We start from the raw sequence: 21,127 nt of genomic DNA on the forward strand, positions 1-21,127 counted from the left end.
TCGAAATGGAGGGACGAAAGCTATATTTCTACTCACAGCGAAATGGACTTGATGAGCAGGTTGTGGAGTCGAACTGGAGCCAGCGTCTAGCTCCAGTTGTCGGATCCTCACCTCCTTGTCGATTTCCATTCTCCTAATTTCTAGATCAAACATCATCTGTCTATCTTTTTGCTGCATTTCTAAACGGGCCTGCCTCACCTTCAGCCTAGAGGTCCCATCTGAATGACCCAAAGCAGAAGATAAAGGGTCATATCGGGGCAATGTAAAGGGGGTACGAGCAACCCCTTCCTCCGCCCTGTCCTCCAACTTGGCATCGGAAGGTCTACCTGCCTCCTCCCCTGAAGCCTCCCTCATCCTCTTTCAACGAGAGAATTTGTTTTCTCATTAAACCCTCCCTGACTTGCACCAAAAGCTCAGCCTTAAGTGCTTTCTCAGGGACGAAGAATCCATAATGGTCAGCTACAGCGAAAAGTTCTACTTTCCGCAAACGCACCAAACTATCAACAGATGGCACTTCAATGAATTTGGAGATGGCTGAGGCAGCCATTTTGTACACTGCATCTTTCTGAATACACGCTAACTAAACAAGTCATCCAAACTCACAACCTACCATCCCACCTCAATCACTAACCACAGAGCTCAGAGCAGCAGGGTCCGGTGGGTTAATGGATCCCGGATGAGCCCCCATTATGTTGCGCCTCTAGGAAGAGGGAACGCAATACCCTGGTATAACTCAACTCCCCTTGGAGTGAAAGAGCTATGGGACTGTAGGTGCGAGTAAGGATGACAAAGGCAGAGAATGGTACCATTTACAGGAAATGTATTCCGTCACATGGTAATTTTGGGGATAAAGGGCTGGACGGAACCAAAGCAAAGGAAGTAAATGTCAAAAGCCCCCCTCTCCTACCTTACCTGTCTACCACCACCTGGCGCACTGACCAAAATACAGGGACGGTTCACCCAGGTCTTACCTAGTGTGCATAGACAGAGTATATACTACGGATATATGTATGCCCGCAGGCCTCTAGCCTAAGTACTCCCAAGGTGCCTTCCCCTTCCCCCCTGGAAACAAAAACAGAATAACAATAATCAAAACCACTGCATCCTATTGGCACACACATACCTCAGAAGCAACGGCTACACAATACTTAACAAAACTCTGAGCAACAACTAACACAGAATTTACCCATCAGCTCCCCAGCAACAATCAACACAGGACACACTCATCATCTCTCTCCTAACAACAACCAACACAGAATATCACCCTCACCTCTCTTCTCAGCAATCATCTAACATAGGACCTACCAAAAATCTCCTTAGCAACAACTAATCATCGCTCTCAGCAACACTAACCAAAATACAGGACATAACCATCAGCTCTATCTGAGAAACAACCAAAACAGGATCTAACCATCAGCTCTATTCTTTCAGCAATCATCTCTCTTCTGAGCAACAGAACACTGGCTTATATTGCTTCAGAAGGAGTCTGTAATTGAAGACAGCTGCGTCCTCTGACGAGAGGGCGGGGTTAGCTCCAATTTGCCATGGAGTCGACTAATCAGCTGCTTGGGGGATTCCAGGAAGCCATTTTCCTGCACCTCGTTTTGAAGGCCGAACGATTACGTCATCAGTGCCTCGTTCAGGTCGCTTTTCCTCTGACAACCAAAAGGGTCAAGTGATTGCGGACTGCACAGTTTTGAAAAATAAACTGAAACAGTCCCTGTCACCGTCCCCTAAAATAAAAAGTGTGGGTTTAGTCAAGTCTTTGGCTCGCCCATTGGGGGTGCCCTTTGTCCTATTGGCTATTAGGGAAACAATACAAGAGTCCTTAGGGTTCAGCCCTGCTGACCTTGTGTTTGGACACACCCCACGGGGTCTGCTGAAAGTTTTGAAGGCCAATATCTTATCTCCTACACCCAGTTGCGCCCCTAAAAATGTGTTGGATTATGTCAGTAAGATACGGGAGAGACTGCACGCCGCATGTACGTTAGCCCAAAAGTCTCTCTCCTCGTCTCAAAAAACGCATGAAGTTGCATTATGACAAAAAGGCTGTTGGCCGTTCTTTTGCACCAGGGGTTATCAAGTTTTAGTTTTGTTGCCAATCCCTGGCTCATCTCTGTCGGCATGTTTTTCTGGACCATATCTTGTGGAAAAGAAACTTGGTGTCACCAAGTATGTGATAAAGACACCAGATCGAAGGCGTTCTTCCCGTGTGTGTCATGTTAACATGCTGAAAGCATATTATGTACGTGACTCTCCAGACAGCTCCTCAGGTAAGCCGGTCCAGCCCGTCTCCAGTGTGGCTGCGGTGGTACTGAAGCCTAGCTGGGATCTAGAGGAGGCTAAGGAGGATGGGTTGGAGTTATGTCATACGTTACAGCAGTGTGAACTCTGTAAATCAGAGTTAAGTTACCCTCTCAAATGGAACATTTTGATAACGATCAAAATAATGATCTTATCCTATTGATAAATAGTTTTCTCAATGTGTTTCAGGGCGTTCAAAGTCGCACGTCCATCTTGGAACATAACGTGGATGTGGGGGAACGCTGCTCCTATATACCGGGTTAATGCTAAGAAAAGGGAGGTAACTTATTTATTACAGAATGACATGGCAAAACCCAGTAACAGCTCTTGGAGTTCCCCGTGTATTCTTGTTCCTAAGCCTGGCAGTACGTCCCGCTTATGTATGGACTATCGTCGCGTAAATGCAGTTACAAAGTCTGATTCTTTTCCTCTATCTCGCTTAGAATACGGAATTGATAGAATTAGATCTGCTAAAAGGTTATTGGCAGGTGCCTCTGACCTCTCGAGTTTCGGACATCTCGGCTTTCGTTACGCCTGATAACTTCGTACAATACACTGTGATGCCCTTTGGAATGTGTAATGCACCTGCAGCTTTTCAGTGCCTAGTTAACATTGTTCGCGGATGTGCGAAATTATACTGCTTACCTTGACGATGTGGTGATTCATTCGTCTACTTGGTCTGATCATCTCTCCACCTTAAAGTGTGTTTCAGTGGTTGGAGAATGCTTCTTTAACCCTCAGTTTGGCCAAGTGTGAGTTTGGGAAGGCTACTGTGACTGACTTAGGGAAACACGTGGGATGAGGTCAAGTGCACCTAGTACCTGGCAAAGTGGAAGCAATTGTTGCTTTTTCTGCTCCCACGACTCGTCGCCAGTTGCGCAGATTCCTGGGGATGGTAGGATACTATCGTACATTCTGTAAGAATTTCGACGGTAGTAGCTCCCCTTTCATCTCTGCTTAGTCCCAAGGTACCATTTAAGTGGTCCAAGGACTGTAACTATGCTTTTGAGTTCACCAAAGCGCTACTTTGTAATATACCACGGCTAAGGGCTGTTCTTATGCACGACAAAGCGGAGTGCCTGGACACAGCCCTTAGCTGTGGTATATTGGCCATATACCTCAAACCCCCGAGGTGCCTTATTGCTATTATAAACGGGTTATCTTTAAATGGGATAGTTCACCACCTGTGTCTCTTCTTAAAGGGAATGGTTAACCTACTTTAACATCTCTTAAACCTCCCGCTTATGATCTGATTGGTGATCTGCCCCTGAGTCACACCAGCTCATTTGTCAAAGTGGTTATTATACAGTGCGGTAGTATCAGGTATCACCATGAATGTTCTGGAGTCAGCTCTGTATAGTGGTCACTAACTGGTGCAGCCACAAAGTCATAAAATCTGATTCTACTGCGGGTTGGTAAAAACAAGCATTGTGTAAGCCATACTAAAAAACCTGTTTAGCATGGCTATAACGCAAAAAATAGGCATTTTATTCTGTTCCATCTGAGAAATCCCTCAGCTCAGCCAGCCAGCCAATTCATTAACTTGATCTCCAAGTGTAAAAAGGCATCTCGACATTATCTCCCCCTGCTTCTAGCCTAACATTTGGTTTGTAGAAACGTTAATGTCTATCTCCACTGTCCTATGGAGAATGAACATGTCTGGACGAGACGGACATCTTTTCTCAGCCATCATTTGGCATAATTTTTATGGATTATACAAAGAAATGTAAATAGAAAAACAAGTCAAACGAAATTAAACGTCGCTACTTTGTTATTCCAGCTGTATGGTTTGACGTGACTGTTAGCCATAGTTGGCTAGCTAGCAAGCAAAGGATAAGAACATTGCCAGGCAGCATGGCAACGGCACATTTAGAACGAATGACTGGGTCGCGTCATAGATACAGAACAAAAAGACTGCGCGAGGGGGATCGTCACTGGAAACCTAACCAATAGAATGAACGGACATTGTGATGAATTGGTCTTAATTCATATTGTTACTTGCGCTAGATCATGAGGGAAGTGGGGATCATGGCTACTTAGCATTCAGTCACATGAAAAGAACCTACGGATAAAAGTATTTTATATCTTAGATACAACCAAGGTCATTACAAGGTGTCAGAAGTGGGATCAAGCTCTACAAGTGTAAGCTCAAACAAAGCCAGCTTCGCTTCCTGGGGTACATCATTGATTCAAACGGTGTCAGGCCTGACCCGCAGGCATCTGAGTGATGCAGAGACGAGGTACGCTGAGATTGAAAAAGTGTTTTAGCAAGCTTATGGGATTGTGAACGCTTTGAGATGTACCTCTATGGACTAGACAGCTTCAGGCTGGTCACGACCACAAACCTCTTGTGCCCCTCGTTAGCAAGGACGTGGACTATGTTCCTATCAGGTGTCAAAGGCTCTCGATGAGGTTGATGTGTTAGAGGAATCGCAGAGTACGCACCAGGATAGACACGTAGCTGATGCTCTGTCCAGGGGTCCACTGAGAAACCACGAGGGTGCAGCAGAATCCCACAGTGACGTGACTGCGTATGTCACATCAGTTGTAAGTAATCTACCTGCTCCCCCACACGGAGAATGGAGGACGTCAGACTGAACACAGAACCCGACCCACAGGCTGTAGTCAGCGCTGTGGTTCTTCAGAAATGGGTGGCCTGAGTACTTCGAGAACACCTGAAACGATGAGACTTTCATCAGGTGAGAGGGGGAACTACCAGAGACACATGGACTAGTGAACAAGGGAAACCGTATAGTCATTCCTACATAGGATTCATGATGGACACCAAGGGCTGGTTAAGTGCAGGGAGAGAGCTAACCAGTCAGTGTGGTGGCCTTAAATCTCACAGGTGCAAATGTGTGCATTTTGCTGTGAAACTAGGAGCACACAGATAAAAGAGCCATTAATGTCTAGGGAGCTTTCCTCCAGATCATGTCAGAAAATAGGAATAGATCTGTGTGAGTTACGAAAAGCAAAGCTACCTAGTGTCAGACGACTATTCTATATTCCTAGAAATCCTCCACCTTCCAACCAGGACTAGTAACCAGGTCATAGCCAAGCTCAAAGCAGCCTTTGCTAGGTTCGGAGTCCCTGAGATCTTGATTAGCGATCTACTGATGGGGAGAAAGGACAAACCCTCCCTTCCTGAAACCAAACTGGCCTGACCAGGAGGAGGTCAAACCGGTAGACGCTCCTGCAAAACGGACGTTTTACTACAACCGCAGGAATGGAGTCAAATCTTCCATCACTGAGCCCTGGGGACACGGTGCTCATGAAACCTAGTGTTTAGAGTGTTGGACTAGTAACCGGAAGGTTGCAAGTTCAAATCCCCGAGCTGACAAGGTACAAATCTGTCGTTCTGCCCCTGAACAGTCAGTTAACCCACTGTTCCTAGGCCATCATTGAAAATAAGAATTTGTTCTTAACTGACTTGCCTAGTTCAATAAAGGTAAAAATTACAACTTGATGGACAAAAAACGCTGGACGACACCAGCTGTTGTTCAAGGCCCCAGCTTCATACCGGGTGGAAACTGCCCAAGGGGGGCAGTTCAGAAGGAACAGGCACCATCTACAGCTAGTGCCAAGCAGAACGACACCAGACCAGGTCACAGAGACTGTGTCCATGACCTCTGAGGTGTCTGGTGAGTCAGCAGAGAGACCAACTGTTTCTCCTCACAGGGAAGTGCCTCTTCCACAAACAGGAATAGGGACTAATGTCACAGGAATAGGGACTAATGTCACAGGAATAGGGACTAATGTCACAGGAATAGGGACTAATGTCGCAGGAATAGGGACTAATGTCACATGAATAGGGACTAATGTCACAGGAATAGGGACTAATGTCACAGGAATAGTGTCACAGGAATAGGGACTAATATCACAGGAATAGGGACTAATGTCACAGGAATAGGGACTAATGTCACAGGAATAGGGACTAATGTCACAGGAATAGGGTCTAATGTCACAGGAATAGGACAAATGTCACAGGAATAGGGTCTAATGTCACAAGTGTCACAGGAATAGGGACTAATATCACAGGAATAGGGACTAATGTCACAGGAATAGGGTCTAATGTCACAGGAATAGGGTCTAATGTCACAGGAATAGGACAAATGTCACAGGAATAGGGTCTAATGTTACAAGTGTCACAGGAATAGGGACTAATGTCACAGCAATAGGGACTAATGTCACAGCAATAGGGACTAATGTCACAGCAATAGGGACTAATGTCACAGGAATAGGGACTAATATCACAGGAATAGGGACTAATGTCGCAGGAATAGGGTCTGTCACAGGAATAGGGTCTAATGTCACAGGAATAGGACAAATGTCACAGGAATAGGGTCTAATGTTACAAGTGTCACAGGAATAGGGACTAATGTCACAGCAATAGGGACTAATGTCACAGCAATAGTGTCACAGGAATAGGGTCTAATGTCACAGGAATAGGGTCTAATGTCACAGGAATAGGGTCTAATGTCACAGGAATAGGGTCTAATGTCACAAGAATAGGGTCTAATGTCACAAGAATAGGGTCTAATGTCACAGGAATAGGGTCTAATGTCACAAGAATAGGGTCTAATGTCACAGGAATAGGGTCTAATGTCACAAGAATAGGGTCTAATGTCACAAGAATAGGGTCTAATGTCACAGGAATAGGGACTAATGTCACAGGAATAGGGACTAATGTCACAGGAATAGGGACTAATGTCACAGGAATAGGGACTAATGTCACAAGAATAGGGTCTAATGTCACAGGAATAGGGACTAATGTCACAGGAATAGGGACTAATGTCACAGGAATAGGGACTAATGTCACAGGAATAGGGACTAATGTCACAGGAATAGGGACTAATGTCACAGGAATAGGGACTAATGTCACAGGAATAGGGACTAATGTCACAGGAATAGGGACTAATGTCACAGGAATAGGGACTAATGTCACAGGAATAGGGACTAATGTCACAGGAATAGGGACTAATGTCACAGGAATAGGGACTAATGTCACAGGAATAGGGTCTAATGTCACAGGAATAGGGACTAATGTCACAGGAATAGGGTCTAATGTCACAGGAATAGGGTCTAATGTCACAGGAATAGGGTCTAATGTCACAGGAATAGGGTCTAATGTCACAGGAATAGGGTCTAATGTCACAGGAATAGGGTCTAATGTCACACGTTCAGGACCACTGAGGAAGCCAGTAGAGAGACTGGACTTGTACAACTTTAAAAAGAAAGATCTCCTATATTTAAAAAGAAAGATCTCCTATATTTAAAAAGAAAGATCTCCTGTATTTAAAAAGAAAGATCTCCTATATTTAAAAAGTTAAAAAAATACTTTTAAAATACTATTTTAAAATACCTGGGTTAAATGCATAGCAGTATTTTTGAGTCTGTTAAACAATTTGGCAGACTATTTGGTTTTTACAAATAACCATTGAAATACTCAAATAAAAGTACATGTTTCGGGACTGTATATTTGAAAATACTGATAAAGTATTTAAAGTAACATGTACTCAAATACACAAAAGCAGTGGACTCAGCCAGAGGGCAGCCAGGTAGGGAGGGGTTGGAAGTCCATTTGTAGAAGAGAGAGACAGCCCTGTGTTCCTGTAGGTGTCTGAGTCCTCTTGTGAAGGTGCTACTTAACAACGGGGCCAGTATTCACAAAGAATCTCAGAGTAGGAGTTCTGCTCTAGGATCAGTTTGGCCTTTTAGATCGCAATGAATAAGATTGAATGGACAGGAGGGACTTGATCCTAGAACAGCACTCCTACACTGAGTAGCTTTATGGACATGGGCCCAGGCTACTGTTAGAACGCTGCACCACTCAGGAGCCCTAAGGCACTGCATCTCAGTGCAAGAGGCGTTAATGCAGTGGCTGGTTCGAATCCAGGCTGCAACACATCCGGCCGTAATTGGGAGTCCAATATGGTGGCGCGTAATGGGCCCAGCGTCGTCTGGGTTTGGCCGGGGTAGGCCTTCATTGTAAATAAGAATTTGTTCTTAACGGACATGCCTAGTTAAATAAATAACAATACTGCTGTGTGAATCTGTGATGTGATCAGAACTGTCTTCCTGACCAAACAGGCACCGGTATGGGGCCGAGGCAGGTAATGTCAACACAAGCAGACACAAAGACAGGGTAGAGAGAGAGAACTGGCGTGAGCTTGGCAGTTGGTATGGAAGTACAATGTTCTCTTCACGGCTACCAGATAACAAAATGTGACAGAGCTCAACATGATCAAAACCAAACTGTTGTTTTGAGTGTAAGGAAGGATTAGTGCTAGAGACAGGCTCTCCAGAGAGTAGCACCTCATAGGATCAGGAAGAGACAGGCTCTCCAGAGTTAGTAGCACCTCATAGGATCAGGAAGGGGCAGGCTCTTCAGAGAGTAGCACCTCATAGGATCAGGAAGGGGCAGGCTCTTCAGAGTTAGTAGCACCTCCTAGGATCAGAAAGGGGCAGGCTCTTCAGAGTTAGTAGCACCTCATAGGATCAGGAAGGGGCAGGCTCTTCAGAGATTAGCAACTCATAGGATCAGGAAGGGGCAGGCTCTTCAGAGATTAGCAACTCATAGGATCAGAAAGGGGCAGGCGCTTCAGAGATTAGCAACTCATAGGATCAGTAAGGGGCAGGCTCTTCAGAGTTAGTATCACCTCATAGGATCAGGAAGGGGCAGGCTCTTCAAAGTTAGTAGCACTACATAACAATCACCTTGCAACTGCTAAACTCTCCCAAGATGCACAGCTAGACACGCTTGACATCAACCTGGTCTTAAAGCATTTCCTATTTGTACGTAAATCCGAGACACATTAATTTGTGGTTGTCCATCATCCATTTTGTATGATATGTTACGAATTACAATTTGTATTGTATGTTACGAATTTGCAAAGCATGTGATATGTTTTGAATTGTATCTAGTTGGCTAACATTAGCTAGGCTAGGGGATAGGGGGTTAAGTTTTAGGAGTTAGGTTGAAGGGTTAAGGGAAGGGGAAGTAGTGGCAAAGTAGTAAGTTGTTGAAGAGTTTCTAAAGTTGTCCGTGATGAGATTCCAACGCATAACCTTTCGGTTGCTAGGTGTTCTCATTATATGGTGAAAGCACTCTTCTTGTTTTTAGTTCAACCTTTTACATACAAGAGCTTCAATTTATCTCCTACTACAATGATGGTCTCAGTTACCTTTTGTTTTGAAGAATGAAGAAGACGAAAAGTTTTGAGAATGACACAAATATTCATTTTCACAAAGTCTGCTGCCTCATTGTAACAGCATTCTTCCTCCTCTTCAGAGGAGGAGTAGCGAGAAGGAGAGGAGGACCAAGGTGCAGCGTGGTAAGTGTCCATAATGTATTTAATAAAGACAAATGAACACTCGAACAAAAACAATAAACGGTAACGTGAAATCTACAAAACCGAAACAGTACCGTGTGGCGACAAACACTCACACGGAAACAAACACCCACAACTCAAAAGTGAAACCCAGGCTACCTAAGTATGATTCTCAATCAGAGACAACTAATGACACCTGATTGAGAACCATACTAGGCTGAACTCAAAACCCCAACATAGAAAAAGACACAGACTGCCCACCCCAACTCACGCCCTGACCATACTAAATAAAGACAAAACAAAGGAAATAAAGGTCAGACGGTGACACTCAGTTTGTATGATGGCAATTTGCATATGCTCCAGAATATTATGAAGAGTGATCAGATGAATTGCAAAGTCCCTCTTTGCCATGCAAATGAACTGAATCCCCCAAAAACATTTCCACTGCATTTCAGCCCTGCCACAAAAGGACCAGCTGACATCATGTCAGTGATTCTCTCATTAACACAGGTGTGAGTGTTGATGAGGACAAGGCTGGAGATCACTCTGTCATGCTGATTGTGTTCGAATAACAGACTGGAAACTTCAAAAGGAGGGTGGTGCTTGGAATCATTGTTCTTCCTCTGTCAACCATGGTTACCTGCAAGGAAACACGTGCCGTCATCATTGCTTTGCACAAAAAGGGCTTCACAGGCAAGGATATTGCTGCCAGTAAGATTGCACCTAAATCAACCATTTATCGGATCATCAAGAACTTCAAGGAGAGCGGTTCAATTGTTGTGAAGAAGGCTTCAGGGTGCCCAAGAAAGTCCAGCAAGTGCCAAGACCGTCTCCTAAAGCTGATTCGGGTGTGGGATCGGGGCACCACCAGTACAGAGCTTGCTCAGGAATGACAGCAGTGCATCTGCACGTACAGTGAGGCGAAGACGTTTGGAGGATGGCCCGGTGTCAAGAAGAGCAGCAAAGAAGCCACTTTGCTCCAGGAAAAACATCAGGGACAGACTGATATTCTGCAAAAGGTACAAGGATTGTACTGCTGAGGACTGGGGTTAAGTCATTTTCTCTGATGAATCCCCTTTCCAATTGTTTGGGGCATCTGGAAAAAAGCTTATCTGGAAAAGACAAGGTGAGCGCTACCATCAGTCCTATGTCATACCAACAGTAAAGCATCCTGAGACCATTCATGTGTGAGGTTGCTTCTCAGCCAAGGGAGTGGGCTCACTCACAATTTTGCCTAACAACACAGCCATGAATAGAGAATGATACCAACACATCCTCTGAGAGGAACTTCTCCCAACCATCCAGGAACAGTTTGGTGATGAACAATGCCTCTTCCAGCATGATGGAGCACCTTGCCATAAGGCAAAAGTGATAACTAAGTGGCTCTGGGAAGAAGACATCAAAATTTTGGGTCCATGGCCAGGAAACACCCCAGACCTTAATCCCATTGAGACTTGTGGTCAATCCTCAAGAGACAAACAAAAACTCACAAATTCTGACAAACTCCAAACATTGATTATGCAAGAATGGGCTGCCATCAGTCAGGATGTGGCCCAGAAGTTAATTGACTGCATACCAGGGCGGATTGCAGAGGTCTTGAAAAAGAAGGGTCAACGCTGCAAATATTGACTCTTTGCATCAACTTCATGTAATTGTCAATAAAAGCCTTTGACACAGTTATGAAATGCTTGGAATTATACTTCAGTATTCCATAGTAACATCTGACAAAAATATCTAAAGACACTGAAGCAGCAAACTTTGTGGAAATTAATATTTGTATCATTCTCAAAACTTTTGGCCACGACTGTACAACCTAAGCATTATGTAAGAGATTCTACTGCTAATTTGTACATCACTGTGTCCCGAATGAGGAAACGTATCAAATCTAAAAATAAAATAAAAATTAAGTTTAATCTCATCTGTCCAGATGTTCTGTCATTGTCACCATGTTGTGATTGAATGAATGAATACAAGCATATCCTTACTCTACCTACCACGTGGATTTGTTGTATTGAATATTTATTTGCAGACATTAGAACACAAACGTTAGAATGTTATAACAATTATACATCTATGCAGAAACACTTTTTTTTTACAAAGGTTCAATGAGCTTTTTAAAATATTATGTAGGTTCTGTTATTTTTTTGTTATTTTGTTGGGAGTTTAATATTACTTTTTTTCTAATTTATATTGTAAAATTATCATAGTACACACCCCTCCCATCCTTGATTAATGTTGTATTTATTTATAGAGCAATAGAATTCTGTGTCCTGTCTCCACATAACTAGTTTTTGTCATCTGCTAACCAAGCATAATAAAGCTCATTTGGAATATAGAACTATGTCACTACCGTAGAATAACAGAGAATATCATATCTAATTACATAGTGGCGTCAATAAGAACAGGTACTGACCATCTACAGGAGCTCTGGGAAAATGGGGGATAAACAGGTAATCGGACATTCAGTGCATTCAGATTCAGAATACCCTTCAGTGACATAGTGAAAAGAGATTTTTATAAATGTTTGCAAATGTATATATATTTTTTAAACATACCTTATTTACATAAGTATTCAGACCCTTTGCGATGAGACATGAAATTTAAGCTCAGGTGCATCCTGTTTCCATTGATCATCCTTGAGATGTTTCTACAAACTGATTGGAGTCCACCTGTGGTAAATTCAATTGATTGGACATGATTTGGAAAGGAACACACCTGTCTATATAAAGATCCCACAGTTGACAGTGCATGTCAGAGCAAAAACCAAGCCAAGAGGTCAAAGGAATTGTCTGTTGAGCTCAGAGACCGGATTGTGTCAAGGCACAGATCTGGGAAGGGTACCAAAATATTTGCAGCATTTAAGGTCTCCAAGAACACAGTAGTCTCCATAGAAAAAGTTTAGAACCATCAAGACTCTTCCTAGAGCTGGCCGCCTGGCCAAACTGAACAATCGAGAAGTGCCTTGGACAAGGAGGTGACCAAGAACCCGATGGTCAATCTGACAGAGCTCCAGAGTTCCTCTGTGGAAATGGGAGAACCTTCCAGAAGGGCAACCATCTCTGCAGCACTCCATCAATCAGGCCTTTATGGTAGAGTGGCCGGACGGAAGACACTCCTCAGTAAAAGGCACATGACAGCCCGCTTGGAGTTTGCCTAAAGTCTCCTAAAGACTGTCAGACCATGAGAAACAAGATTCTCTGGTCTGATGAAACCAAGATTGTACTCTTTGGCCATGAATGCTAAGCGTCACGTCTGGAGGAAACCTGGCACCATCCCCACGGTAAAGCATGGTGGTGGCATCATGCTGTGGGATGTTTTTCAGCTGCAGGGACTGGGAGACTAGTCAGGATTGATGGAAAGATGAACGGAGCAAAGTACAGAGAGATCCTTGATATAAATCTGCTCCAGAGCGCTCAGGGCCTCAGACTGGGGCGAAGGTTCATCTTCCAACAGGACAACAACCCTAATTGCAGAGCCAAGACAATGCAGGAGTGGCTTCGGGACAAGTCTCTGAATGTCCTTGAGTGGCGCAGCCAAGCCAGGACTTGAACCTGATCGAACATCTCTGGAGAGACATGAAAATAGCTGTGCAGCGATGCTCGCCTTCCAACTTGACAGAGCTTGAGAGGATCTGCAGAGAAGAATAAGAGAAACTCCCCAAATACAGGTGTGCCAAGCTTGTAGCGTCATACCCAAGAAGACTCCAGGCTGTAATCACTGCCAAAGGTGCTTCAACAAAGTACTGAGTAAAGGGTCTGAATACTTATGTAAATGTGATGCTTCAGTTTTATATTTTCAACACATTTGCAAAAAAAAATCTAAACTGTTTTTGCTTTATCATTATGGAGTATTGTGAGAGGAAAAATCCAATGTAATCCATTTTAGAATAAGGCTGTAATGTAACAACATTTTGGAAAAAGTCAAGGGGTCTGAATACTTTCCAAATGCCCTGGATATAATAAATAGGGCAGTCAAGTGATGAAACATTTTAATTGAGTTAATCACAGGATTTGCTGTGAATTTTATTTTTGCTCAGTGAGCTGTAATTGTTTTTATACAAAAAACGTTCCAAGAATATTGGTATCTTGATTTTGTCTACAGTAATGGTTAGCAGCATTAGGTACACCTTTAACCTCAATGTCAACAATTTTTTTTTACATGGCAATGTAGATTTTAGCAGCATAGACTGGATGTTTTCAGTGTATTTCAACGCTTTCAGACTGATTAATCTCCATTAAAAAAGTGTGTACTAAAATGACAAAAAGTTAAGGGTTACTATTTAGTACAGTGCCTCTGACTAAAACTTCCATGTTATTGCCATAGAGGACCTCTTTCACTTCGAGCTAAATGTTTGGACTTCACATGACAGGTTATACATATCAGTGGTGGGAAAACCCAATTGTCATACTTGGGTAAAAGTAAAGATACCTTAATTGAAAATGACTCAAGTAAAAGTGAAAGTCACCCAGTAAAATACTACTTGAGTAAAATGAATTGCTAAAATATACCCAAGTATCAAATGTAAAAGTATTAATAATTTCAAATTCCTTATATTAAGAAAACCAGAAAGCACAATTATTATTATATTTTTTTAAATGTACGGATAGCCAAGGGCACATTCCCAACAAACCATTTACAAAGGAAACGTGTGTTTAGTGAGTCTGCCAGATCAGAGGCAGTAGAGATGGCCAGGGATGTTCTCTGTTTAGTGAGTCCTCCAGATCAGAGGCAGTAGGGATGACCAGGGATGTTCTCTGTTTAGTGAGTCTGCCAGGTCAGAGGCAGTAGGGATGACCAGTGATGTTCTCTGTTTAGTGAGTTCTCCAGGTCAGAGGCAGTAGAGATGACCAGGGATGTTCTCTGTTTAGTGAGTCTGCCAGATCAGAGGGAGTAGGGATGACCATGGATGTTCTCTGTTTAGTGAGTCTGCCAGGTCAGAGGCAGTAGGGATGACCAGGGATGTTCTCTGTTTAGTGAGTCTGCCAGGTCAGAGGAAGTAGGGATGACCAGGGATGTTCTCTGTTTAGTGAGTCTGCCAGGTCAGAGGCAGTAGTGATGACCAGGGATGTTCTCTGTTTAGTGAGTCTGCCAGGTCAAAGGCAGTAGTGATGACCAGGGATGTTCTCTGTTTAGTGAGTCTGCCAGGTCAGAGGCAGTAGGGATGACCATGGATGTTCTCTTGATAAGATCCTGTCCTGTTTAGCATTGAAAACAACTTTTTGGGTGTAAGGGAAAATATATGGAGCATTATTTTCTTTAGGAATGTAGTCAAGTAAATATTATAGTTGTCAAAAATCTAAATAGTAAAGTACAGTGCAGATACCCCCAAAAACAACTTACAGTTGAAGTCAGAAGTTTACATACACTTAAGTTGGAGTCATTAAAACTTGTTTTTCAACCACTCCACAAATTTCTTGTTAACAAACTATAGTTTTGGCAAGTCGGTTAGGACATCTACTTTGTGCAGGACACAAGTCATTTTTCCAACAATTGTTTACAGACAGATTATTTCACTTATAATTCACTGTATCACAATTCCAGTGGGTCAGAAGTTTACATACACTAAGTTGACTGTGCCTTTAAACAGTTTGGAAAATTCTAGAAAATTATGTCATGGCTTTAGAAGCTTCTGATGGGCAAATTGACATAATTTGAGTCAATTGGAGGTGTATCTGTGGATGTATTTTAAGGCCTATCTTCAAACGTAGTGCCTCTTTGCTTAATCAAAAGAAAATCAAAAGAAATCAGCCAAGACCTCAGAAAAAGATTGTACTTTTTGGAAAAATGTCTTCTGGTCTTATGAAACAAAAAAAAGTACTGTTTGGCCATAATGACCATCATTATGTTTGGAGGAAAAAGGGGGAGGCTTGCAAGCCGAAGAACACCATCCCAACCGTGAAGCACAGGGGTAGCAGCATCATGTTGTGGGGGTGCTTTTCTGCAGGAGGGACTGGTGCACTTCACACAATAGATGGCATCATAAGGTAGGAAAATTATGTGGATATATTGAACCAACATCTCAAGACATCAGTCAGGATGAGTCTTCCAAATGGACATTGACCCCAAGCATACTTCCAAAGTTGTGGCAAAATGGCTTAAGGACAACAAAGTGACACTAGCTCTGTCAGGAGGAATGGGCCAACATTCACCCAACTCAAATCAAATCAAATTTTATTTGTCACATACACATGGTTAGCAGATGTTAATGCGAGTGTAGCGAAATGCTTGTGCTTCTAGTTCCGACAATGCAGTAATAACCAACAAGTAATCTAACTAACAATTCCTAATCTACTGTTTTATACACAGTGTAAGGGGATAAAGAATATGTACATAAGGATATATGAATGAGTGATGGTACAGAGCAGCATAGGCAAGATACAGTAGATGGTATCGAGTACAGTATATACATGTGAGATGAGTATGTAAACAAAGTGGCATAGTTAAAGTGGCTAGTGATACATGTATTACATAAGGATGCAGTCGATGATATAGAGTACAGTATATACGTATGCATATGAGATGAATAATGTAGGGTAAGTAACATTATATAAGGTAGCATTGTTTAAAGTGGCTAGTGATATATTCTCATATATTCTCATTGTAACTCATTATAACTCATTGTGGGAAGCTTGTGGAAGGCTACCTGAAATGTTTGACCCAAGTTAAACAATTTAAAGGCAATGCTACCAAATACTAATAGAGTGTATGTAAACCTCTGACCCACTGGGAATGTGATGAAAGAAATAAAAGCTGAAATAAATAATTCTCTCAGCTATTATTCTGACATTTCACATTCTTAAAATAAAGTGGTGATCCTAACGGACCTAAAACAGGGCATTTTTACTTGGATTAAATGTCAGGAATTGTGAAAAACTGAGTTTAAATGTATTAAACTCAGAAAATAATCTCTTCCGTAGATCAATTGTTCTGAAATGATCGAATCTGATCGCGTGCCTGAGGTGAGATGAACGCACCGCTGCGCGTGCATGCTATATTATGGTGTTATGAACAAGGAGACACTTTTCTATACGAGTGTTTTGTTGAACGAACAGAGATAGACTCTACATGTATTAAACTCAGGTGTATGTAAACTTCTGACTTCAACTGTAAGTAGTACTTTAAAGTACTTTTACATAAGTACTTTATACCAATGATAAATGGAATCCCATTATTTCCCCATAATTTAGTACAGAAATTACATGGATTTAGAGAGATTCTTCTATAAAAAGAATGGGGTCAAATTGAACTGGCATCCAGAATAGCATGGATAGATTAAACAGACTAGGGATTTTATGTGTGAAGTCGAGTTGAAGACAATAGAACCCGTTCAAGACAGCTGGAGCAGCCGGTCAGTGCTGGATACAATTCCCCCCCATTTAAAGATGCTTTTTTGCATGCATTGTTTGTAATCCCCCTCTGATGTCACGCCCGGTGGCTAGGAAGGAAGGGCTGAGGCAGCGCGCGCACAGCACACACAGACCAACCGACAGCTGACTAGCCCAGCCGGGTAGAGCAAGAGGGAGAGGTGGGGAACGAAACGACAGACGGTGGAATTGCATGGAAGACTCACCGCACTCTAGTAGAAACACCGAAATTGAAACACCTGAGGTGAGATGAATTGCGTTGATTGCTTTTGAACGCACCGCTGCGCGTGCATGCTATATTATGGCGTTATGAACAAGGAGACACTTTTCTATACGAGTGTTTTGTTGAACGAACAGTAGCAGAGATAGACTCTAATCGAATGCCACTTGAGGAGGGGCCAGGACAACCTAGTCCGTGATCTTGCTGCTGAGTTTGTCATGGTCATCAGGAGATGATGTTGTTCCAGATAAGAAATAGAAAAATAGTTAGTTCGAATGTATCGGAAGGAAAACATGACATGCAATAACATGAAACGTTCTATGCGGGGGGATAGAATATATTCTAGAATCTGTTCTGGGCCCGATCATTGGCAGGTGTTCAGAACGCATTGATCGGATTCGATCATTTTACAACAACAGAAAATAGTACATAGAATAAAATATAACAATTGATTTACGGACGTGATTACTTTCTAACTTTCAGGAGATTAAACATAGTGAAGTTATTGCGGAGATGATGCTTTGAGTTGCGCACCAAGTGCATTCGTTGTGATTCTATTCTCTGTTTATCAATACAGATAATAAGCATGACAGTTCGGCTATAACACGTTGGCTTTGCTTCAGGTGCCATGGGATATGCTACATCTCGTAACTTGATGGCAAAAACGAGTTGTTTTTTCCCAGGGCAGCCCCTCCTAAACCTGCCCATATCAGTCCTATTGGTATGGCGGGGCTCTGCTCTACTCTGGGCTGATTCATCCTGTTTGCAGACACGCAGCTTGGCTTCTGTAACAAGTGAGCATTCATTACGACGAGTGTCCCTGGGATAATTGTTGCTGCCGCAGCTGCCTCCACGGGGACCGGGGCTCGGTCGGTGTTCTTGCTCAGTAGTGCGCTACGGTCTGTGAGCTGATGAATGGCGGCACCGACCCGGAATACGCAAGCGCCGTATGTGCTCCATATTTTGCCTTCCTGACAAATATTCGTCCCAACTGTCCCCTCGGCTTGTAGGTTTCGGAGCAGGTGGCAAGGGGAAAACAAACAAGCGACCTTATTAAGGTTGAAATATTTTACGTAAATGTTTTGGGTTTTCGGAGTTGTCTTTTGGTGTTTTCCCAACTCAGAGCTCTCGGTTTGTGTGTTTCGTCCAGCACATCTAGCTGCGGCACACCTCTGACATCCGACCGATGTTGCTGCGGTGCAGCAGAGAAGATGTACCCAGCCTGTATCATTCAGGCATGTCTATATGGGTATCGATTGATTGGCGAATGGACGGTCGTGCTTTTTAATCCTTCGCAAGATCTTGGCAATGTCAAATATAAATATAATAAAGAACAGACTAAGCCATTGAATAATAGTTTTATTGTAGGAAAAATCTTACTGCGTTTGTAAATTGATGCTCGTATCGCAGCGTGACGTAGGCTACACGAGAGGATTGTGTCAAAACAGGTTTGATGTGATGACAGTAGCCTAGTCAAACCCATCCAAAGGGATATAGAGATGAATGCTGTGTGTCACGTGCCATTCATGTTATGTTATCTTACTGTTTGTTACTGTACATAATGTTTATGCCACAGATACTGTAGTGTTGCTAAATAAATCTTACTTTCCCACAATTAATCCAATAGTCATTGAGATGAGCTAGTATGTGTTTGTTTAGGCTATTGGCATTCAAACACAAATGTGCAGTCTGGGACAGAGAGGCTATATGACCGCTAATACTAATGTCCATCCACACTAATGCTGTAATAGGATGGGACACTAATGCTGTAATAGGATGGAATACTAATGCTGTAATAGGATGGAACACTAATGCTGTAATAGGATGGAACACTAATGCTGTAATAGGATGGAACACTAATGCTGTAATAGGATGGAATACTAATGCTGTAATAGGATGGAATACTAATGCTGTAATAGGATGGAATACTAATGCTGTAATAGGATGGAACACTAATGCTGTAATAGGATGGAACACTAATGCTGTAATAGGATGGAATACTAATGCTGTAATAGGATGGAATACTAATGCTGTAATAGGATGGAACACTAATGCTGTAATAGGATGGAACACTAATGCTGTAATAGGATGGAACACTAATGCTGTAATAGGATGGAACACTAATGCTGTAATAGGATGGAACACTAATGCTGTAATAGGATGGAACACTAATGCTGTAATAGGATGGAACACTAATGCTGTAATAGGATGGAACACTAATGCTGTAATAGGATGGAATACTAATGCTGTAATAGGATGGAATACTAATGCTGTAATAGGATGGAACACTAATGCTGTAATAGGATGGAACACTAATGCTGTAATAGGATGGAATACTAATGCTGTAATAGGATGGAACACTAATGCTGTAATAGGATGGAATACTAATGCTGTAATAGGATGGAACACTAATGCTGTAATAGGATGGAACACTAATGCTGTAATAGGATGGAACACTAATGCTGTAATAGGATGGAACACTAATGCTGTAATAGGATGGAACACTAATGCTGTAATAGGATGGAACACTAATGCTGTAATAGGATGGAACACTAATGCTGTAATAGGATGGAATACTAATGCTGTAATAGGATGGAATACTAATGCTGTAATAGGATGGAACACTAATGCTGTAATAGGATGGAACACTAATGCTGTAATAGGATGGAACACTAATGCTGTAATAGGATGGAATACTAATGCTGTAATAGGATGGAACACTAATGCTGTAATAGGATGGAATACTAATGCTGTAATAGGATGGAATACTAATGCTGTAATAGGATGGAATACTAATGCTGTAATAGGATGGAATACTAATGCTGTAATAGGATGGAATACTAATGCTGTAATAGGATGGAATAGGATGGAATACTAATGCTGTAATAGGATGGAATACTAATGCTGTAATAGGATGGAATACTAATGCTGTAATAGGATGGAACACTAATGCTGTAATAGGATAGAATACTAATGCTGTAATAGGATGGAACACTAATGCTGTAATAGGATGGAATACTAATGCTGTAATAGGATGGAATACTAATGCTGTAATAGGATGGAATACTAATGCTGTAATAGGATGGAACTAATGCTGTAATAGGATGGAACACTAATGCTGTAATAGGATGGAATACTAATGCTGTAATAGGATGGAATACTAATGCTGTAATAGGATGGAACACTAATGCTGTAATAGGATGGAACACTAATGCTGTAATAGGATGGAACACTAATGCTGTAATAGGATGGAACACTAATGCTGTAATAGGATGGAACACTAATGCTGTAATAGGATGGAACACTAATGCTGTAATAGGATGGAACACTAATGCTGTAATAGGATGGAACACTAATGCTGTAATAGGATGGAACACTAATGCTGTAATAGGATGGAATACTAATGCTGTAATAGGATGGAATACTAATGCTGTAATAGGATGGAACACTAATGCTGTAATAGGATGGAACACTAATGCTGTAATAGGATGGAACACTAATGCTGTAATAGGATGGAACACTAATGCTGTAATAGGATGGAACACTAATGCTGTAATAGGATGGAATACTAATGCTGTAATAGGATGGAATACTAATGCTGTAATAGGATGGAATACTAATGCTGTAATAGGATGGAATACTAATGCTGTAATAGGATGGAATACTAATGCTGTAATAGGATGGAATACTAATGCTGTAATAGGATGGAATACTAATGCTGTAATAGGATGGAATACTAATGCTGTAATAGGATGGAATACTAATGCTGTAATAGGATGGAATACTAATGCTGTAATAGGATGGAATACTAATGCTGTAATAGGATGGAACACTAATGCTGTAATAGGATGGAACACTAATGCTGTAATAGGATGGAATACTAATGCTGTAATAGGATGGAATACTAA

General features: G+C 42.1%; 1 protein-coding gene across 1 annotated transcript in view; it reads left to right on the forward strand.

Moving 5' to 3' along the window:
* The first annotated feature begins 17,113 nt into the window (after positions 1 to 17,113).
* The window catches only part of LOC135513767 (amyloid-beta A4 precursor protein-binding family A member 1-like), a 133,278-nt gene continuing 129,264 nt past the window's right edge, over positions 17,114 to 21,127 (forward strand). The window contains 1 exon segment of the mRNA XM_064936682.1: positions 17,114 to 17,243. The gene's annotated coding sequence lies outside the window, so the exon portion shown is untranslated.

The sequence above is a fragment of the Oncorhynchus masou genome, chromosome 25 (genome assembly GCF_036934945.1).
Source record: "Oncorhynchus masou masou isolate Uvic2021 chromosome 25, UVic_Omas_1.1, whole genome shotgun sequence".
Classification (NCBI taxonomy): domain Eukaryota; kingdom Metazoa; phylum Chordata; class Actinopteri; order Salmoniformes; family Salmonidae; genus Oncorhynchus; species Oncorhynchus masou.